Source organism: Nipponia nippon, unplaced genomic scaffold (assembly GCF_047370975.1).
Source record: "Nipponia nippon isolate SJK-2023a ecotype South Korea unplaced genomic scaffold, ASM4737097v1 scaffold_4, whole genome shotgun sequence".
NCBI lineage: Eukaryota > Metazoa > Chordata > Aves > Pelecaniformes > Threskiornithidae > Nipponia > Nipponia nippon.
This window is the reverse complement of record NW_028262358.1, coordinates 59,018,064-59,025,046: the sequence shown is the minus strand read 5'-3', so window position 1 is coordinate 59,025,046 and position 6,983 is coordinate 59,018,064. Positions and strand designations below refer to the sequence as shown.

General features: G+C 39.2%; 1 protein-coding gene across 2 annotated transcripts in view; it reads right to left on the bottom strand.

Annotated features, from left to right (window-relative positions):
* Nucleotides 1–6,983, bottom strand: part of SNX9 (sorting nexin 9) — a 60,073-nt gene that overhangs the window by 44,423 nt on the left and 8,667 nt on the right. The gene's annotated exons all lie outside the window — the stretch shown is intronic.

Here is a 6,983-nt window from a genome sequence, read left to right as displayed (position 1 = left end):
CTACCCTCTGACTCTTGAGATTTAATGAGAAAAAGAGTATAAACTCAACCAATTCCAAAGTAAGTGACTAAATGTTTTCCCTCAATTTAATAACTGTACTGTTACCAATGAAAAACCCTCCTTCTAGCCTTTCCTTGGGCAGAGGCATCAGCCCCAATCCTATTTAAATTTTTGACAATCAGTTCCAAAATACTACAAGAAGGGAAATGGTTTGATTTTGCGATAAACTTTTTCCTACTTACTGGCCACAAATATTACATCCAAGTAGCAGTTACGGCTTAAGAGTTAAATCTTTGCCACTTATGCAAAATAGCATGTGGGCATGGAGAGAAGAAAGCATTTAACCAGAAAAGGATTTTAGCTCCTGGGCACTGCAAGTGCATGCATCGAATATTAGGTATAAGCTTATAGACATTTTGAATATTTATAAAATTGGAATCTCTGACAAATTCCAAAGATCACAGAATGAACACCACAAAGGCAACTTCTTCAAAATACAGGTTTAAAAAACAACAAGACTTGTTACAATAACTGTTGTGCTTCATATTTAATTCTGATCGTATGTAAAAGGATCAAACAATCCAAGAACTACAGGAACTTCAGAGATACAAACATTTCATTACTGGAATAAAGGTCATTGCTTCATTTACAGAATACTGCAAATCTGCAAAACAAGTAAGAATTGCTAATCAATCTATTAGCTATAAGAAAATTAGTTTCCTTTCCTGGCTGCACTTATTTCTCCCCCCCACCAAGATACAACTGGTTCTGGATTCTGAAGTTGTTTTGTCAGATCCTTTGAGAAACAGGACTGCTAACTCAAAAAGTTTAAACAGATTTCGTTGACCAGAAAGCAGACCTGGTCACTGTTCTAGAAGTACACCTAGTGCCTCCCTTTGCTCAGGTGGCAGCGGAGTTTCCCGCACCTCCACTAGGATTTTTTGAAATGCATCCTTGACGTTCGTTCATCTTGCGCTCCCTCGTGCGAGAAGAGGCTGGCATGGATTGAGCAGAACCCGGGCCCAACGCACGTCAAGGAGGAAAGGGCTCTCTGATCCCCAGCATCCGTGCAGCTCTGGCGTATATTGCAGTTTTTCTGGAATGAGAGGGAGCTGGCGGTTTTCTCTACAAGTTGAGGATGGGGGAAACCACTAAGAATTCCTCCTTACTAAACGAAAAGGAGCTTTTCAGCAGTATGGATATAGATATTCAGATTGTAATAAGGAGAACAGAAAGAAAAGCAGTAATTCTCAGTGTTACATCAGCACCTTTAGGAGCTGGTTCTACTTGCTGTAGAGTTAACACATCTGGACTGCAGTTCCCCAATTTACAGATTTACTGACTTATTACAGAGTGAAGCCTCTCTAACTTCTAGAAATCCTAAGCACTGCCATCAATCACTATTACTAACTTTTTAGAATGATAACAGCAATAGTACCTAAGCATATTAGAATACAAAAGATTCTTTGCATTGAAAAGCAGCACCTAGATTAGCGAAAGTAGTATTCCTCTGCAGACCTGGAGCAGACTTGGCCTTTCTCCATTACTTACCTGTCTGAGTTGAGTACCTTCCACCTCTTCCCAAAAATATTAAAAGCCAAGAGAAAAAAAAAATAACCAAGAGCATTTACCCGCTTGCTTCTGCAAGCAGACATAAGACTATGAAACTATAACTGTCAGCGTGTCAAGACTCTTAGCATAAATTAAGTGGGAAGGAAGTTGGGTAGCAAAAGTCATTAAATAAAATTCCAATGAAGGATTACATTATCACTACACTAAGTTACTAGCAGAGTATCCAAGATCTCCACAGACATCCTGATGGACCAGCTCTTCTGTATTTCCCCAGAATCTTGAAAGAGGTGATGAAGCAACAGAAGCACCTATTTCTCATAAGAAGAATCCTTCCACCTCTTCTAAGATGTTTCACTCGAGACGCTAGGCTCAGATGGAAGAGCAACTTGCCCCCCAAGTCTGACAACCCTGATGTGCAGAGGCACACACTTGCCCAGGTTACAGTTCACCTGCAGCAGGCTAGCTCTTTCACGGAGAAGCAGAACAACGAAAACCACTGTGCGTTCCTCACTAGCCATGAGCGTACACGCTAACAGCTCATGCACATCAGTTGTGCTCACAGCAGCTTTTATAACAGCTTCCCTGTCTAAACCTCTGTTCGTAAGAATGATTAATGACCCACATAGAGTGATTACTGTTTTTTGTTTAAGTCCACACTTCCAAAGCAAAATGTTTTTGTAATGCTGGACTTCCTGATGCAGAACTGCTGTGTTACAATGAAAGTATGCTTTGTAGCACTAAAATTGGAGAAGCCACTCAAAAATTGGACACACCTTTGAAAACGCTTTCCCTATAGACAGGATTTCATTGTATTAGAAAGAGCTCTTGTGTTATGCCATAGATTCATCTGTTTCGGCCATGTGTTAAGTTTAGGAAACTTGTACCACAATTGCTTCTCTTGGACAGCTGGCAGTGGCAGACAGTACAAAGGAAATATCCATAAAAGGTTCACAGCATGAAATTCCCATGAATGTATGCCTTCCTTTTAGTAATTAGGACTTCAGCAGTTCAGTACTTCAGCCATCCAGTAAATGCTCTTTTCAAGGGACAGGGATTCACAGCTTTAATTTGCTTGGTGCCATTGTCTCAGAAAGACAACTGCTGTATCACAACAGCAAAGACAGCAACACCTTCCAGGTTCATGCTTCGCCTCCAGTTTTGTGTCCTACTGTTGGTGGCGGCAGCTCCTAGATTCACAGAAAGAGGATCAAATTCCATATTTCTGATTTGGAAAGTAAATGGGGCAGATAAATCTTTTCAAAGAAACCTGCATCCCACTGGAGAAGCAGAAACCATAATTTGGGAAGCCTCGTAAAATGTCTTTAAAAAAAAAAGTTAATCATTAGTATCAGCTTTTTTTTTTTTTTAAGCTAGGACTCTTCTTCACAAGTCAAGTCCTTAAATTTTAAATACCCTTGACAGTAAGCAGACTTGAACTTTTCTTCTAGGACAGCAGCTTAACCTTTTAGCTGGAATAAACAACAAAGGGCTTCTGGTCACCTCAAATAACTCCAGTAACATTTCTTTTATGCATAAACTTCAGAAAGGTTTGCTACAAAAACTGCATCAGTTAGTACAAATCTCTTCAGTAGGTCTAGTAAGCATAAGCCTTTGAAACCAGCTCCTTGTGAAACACTGATAAGCAATATGTTGATCGCACCTGGAAGCACAGAACAGTAAAATGCATTTGTCTTAGAATGACAGAATCATTTAGTCTTCCCCAATTTTGTTTTATTTGTTCTCTACTACAAGTGTTTTGGATGTGGGTTTGGTTTTGTTTGTTTGTTTGTTCCATTTTGGGGGGAGTTTTTTGGTTCCCCCTCCCCTCCACCCCCCAGAGTTGCTTTTCCTACCGATGTTGTTTTTAGAAACAGTATTCATTCTAAAGGGCAGTTCTAAGAGAACAAAATAGAAATAGCATTCCTGGGATACAGGTTGGGATCCCAGGATTAGAGAAGTTGAAGAAGCAGAAAGAAAAGAATAAAGACAAAAACCTAGCTGCAAATAAATCAGTTCAGAAATTGGCAGTATCTTTTGATTACATCCGAAAGAACAGTTCAAAATGAAGCATTTAATCTAAAAAGTGGCAATACTCTGCCAACAAAAGGCAATTAACTTAAGATGATTTTTGCATTTTCTGTTCTGTACTGTGTGATCTTTCACAGCAATTTGCCCTATGATTGCTGTCTAATATTGTCTTTGAGGTACTTTACTGCTTAGAACAACTGCAAGCCATCTGACTTGTTATCAGCTGAAGAGTCAGCATCAAACCCCTAGCTGTCCTCATTGCATCAGCGAAGCTACAGAAAAAAGGTAGGGTAGGCAAGGCTCTAAATGACAGTTTAACCACTGTTTCATTTCACCATTCACTAACAGGCTACTTAAGTCGCCATGTTTTAGTCAATGCGTCTTTGAAGAAAGCTCTCAGCAAGTCAAAACACACGCTAACTCCCACTGTTGATATTACTAAAGGTACTTCGAGAAGCTGAAGAATTAAAACAACTAGTATCCAAAGAGCTTGGAAAAGCAGGAAGAAAAATGCTTCAGAAACATAGGCAGGAGCCCCCCACCTCCTTCCCATCTCACTGTACACTACCTTTCTTGTAACAGCGGCTATCGTTGAGACAGACTTAACCTTTCCCCCTCCTCTTTATCCTGAAACCCAAGCTCACCCAAAAGCCAGTAAGTACTCCAAGACTGAAGAGATTTTCACTGCAGCAGCTGCAACATCTGGGGCTATGATTTGACAAAAAATGCCTCTTCATTTTAGTCCCTCTGTCACAACTGTATCAGACTGCTAGGCAAAGTGTGCATTTGGATAGTCTATGCAGAAACATCAAGCGGCTCTTCAAGTGCCTATGCCTCTCAGCCTGGAAAGGCACCTATCTTCTGTCCTGCCTGCAGTAAAGAAATCTCTATACATGTTCCTCTCACAGGCATTCCTAAGAGACAAGAAGCAAACAAAAAACTGAAGATGGAAGCATAAGAGGACACTAGGGACACTGTCTTCTCAGACAGACTCCTACAGAAGCCTTACCTTAGGAATTCAACAGATTATACATTATTCTAGAAACTGCCAGTTAAATTGATAAAGATTTATTACAAAGAAGAAATGACCCCAATGCTTATCTTTTTAAGTAATACAGAGCAAATGGAGAAAATGTATGTCACTTGTATAGTGCTAGGCATCACTGTTCTCGTGTATGTGCTTAACATCTCCCTAGAAAAAAAACAACCTACTAGCCTGAAGAAACTGAACCGTCCCTCCAAATTGGTTTTATACTACGATTTTATTAAACAATAAATAAAAATTAAAATTCACTTGTTTAATAAAAGCCTTCCTTTAGTATTACATTTCTGTTCTAACACAATTGTTTTTTGCTTTCAGCAACATCAGAATTAAAACAAACTCACCCAAAAAGTGAAACTAAATTCAATCAAGAACTCTCCACTTCTGGACTAAGAGAGGTCACAATATTCAGATATTAACTTAAGAATTTTAAAGTCTGTAGATTATCTATAAGCAGCTCAATAGTTTTAAAAAGCAGCATTCAAATTCTGATACTTTCAAAAGAACCATCATGCCCTATTAAAAGAGGTGATTGGTTACCTTTTGTGGTGTTCATAGACTTATTTATGGGGCACTGTCAAACCAAATAACAGAATCCCCATGCGCCCAAGCAATACAGAAGCAAGGGAAATTCAGTTGCAGAAATACATGCAAGACACCCATGTGATTTAGAGATGTTTCCAAACACTGACTCAGATACTCCCATGAATCACATTTGAGCTTTCAGTTGGGTTAAGCACCTGAAATTTTTTTCTTGTTTAAAACATTACTTATAAACCAGTTATCAGTTATTAACAATGTACAGCAAAACTTTTAGCTGTGAGAGAAGAGCTCCAATGGTATCAGAAGACCTTTTTCTGAATCAATCTACTGCACCGCTCCAAGTGCCCAGAGTTCCCCACGTTTTCCCGTCTGGATACCAACCTATTCCAGGTCTGCAAATAGACTAGGGACTAAACAATTTCAAATTTGAGAAGATCAATTCCAGTTACATCAGGACACACAACTGCAGCAAGTACAGCATGGGTTTGTATTTACGGATGGTAGGCAGGACGCATTTATCTTAAGCATGATTAAAATCTCTGCCTAGATTAATCATTACTGTGTCTCTGAAATAAAACTGCAACACTTGCAACCATTTGCTGAACCAATATTTAACTGTGTGCTTCAGAAGTCTGCTGTGCCGAGTCCCCTGATGTTTGCCTGAAACTTTAGGGCGATCAGTATTGCACCCTGGCAGTCCTGTCCCCAAAGAACAAAGCCGGTATGAGGTGAAGGTTTCAGAAAAAGCCTGCAGTGTTCACCAGAAAAATTGCCAAATTGTGACCTACTCATTAAGAGAGCTTCTAGTCACACAATAGTGCTGCCTTTGTGAGAGCGGAGATTAGAAAAAACAGTAATTATCCCAATAACTGGAGAGGCACAACATTTCGCTAAGGTTATCTAATGAACTTCAAGCCTTTTCAGACTCATCACACTATTACAGGTTGTGCATCTCAACGTGCCAGCTGCACAGGCCAGTCTAGAAGCAAATGAAGAACGAGCAAAGCAAACTACATGCATGTTACAATGATGCTACTTCAAATAAAACTCGACCTGTAAAACACAGAATGGAATAGTTGCACTATTCTGATGTCCCCAACACTAGTAATAAGAAAACAAATGCTCAATAGCATGCTAACTGAACACAGCTGGGAAGGAATCTAAAATGCAGCAGAACAGATCCTCAGCATAGAAGTCTGCTAAACTCTCTGTTACTTGAGTAACCAACATTAATCAATATAATAATGTTTTGGGATCTCTTAGTCCTTTTTAGAAACACTACTTTATGAAAGCCCGATAACTGAACCATTTCTATGTTTACTTTCATTTTATGAAGACAAGTGAGGAAACTATTATGCCAACATAAATGTATTACCATTTTATCACATGAAGCTTCTTTACTCTAGAAGTGAGCGAAGTTCAGGTTTTATGGGTTCAAACATACCCAAGCCTACAGCTATTTTAGGCTTTTCTGTTGACAGTGTAGAAAGGTATAAGACGTGGTAAAGTTACAAAATGGGAACATTAAAGAGCAGCTCAAACAAGCAAAGCTCAGTCGCTAGACCTGACCAGAGAAGACCCAGCACTTGAACTGGACATTAGTCACCTGCAATTTAATGCAATGTGCACACTAGCAGTATTGCCCTATCCCACTTTAAGTCAAAAAAAATAAAAAAAAAAGAGAGAGAGAATGAATGACAGAAGTGGATCAAGTCATACAATATTTAAAGTTTCTACTTTAGAAATCTCCATCTTCCGTTATCTAGGAATCTAGGAATTTAAATTGGACACCACAAAC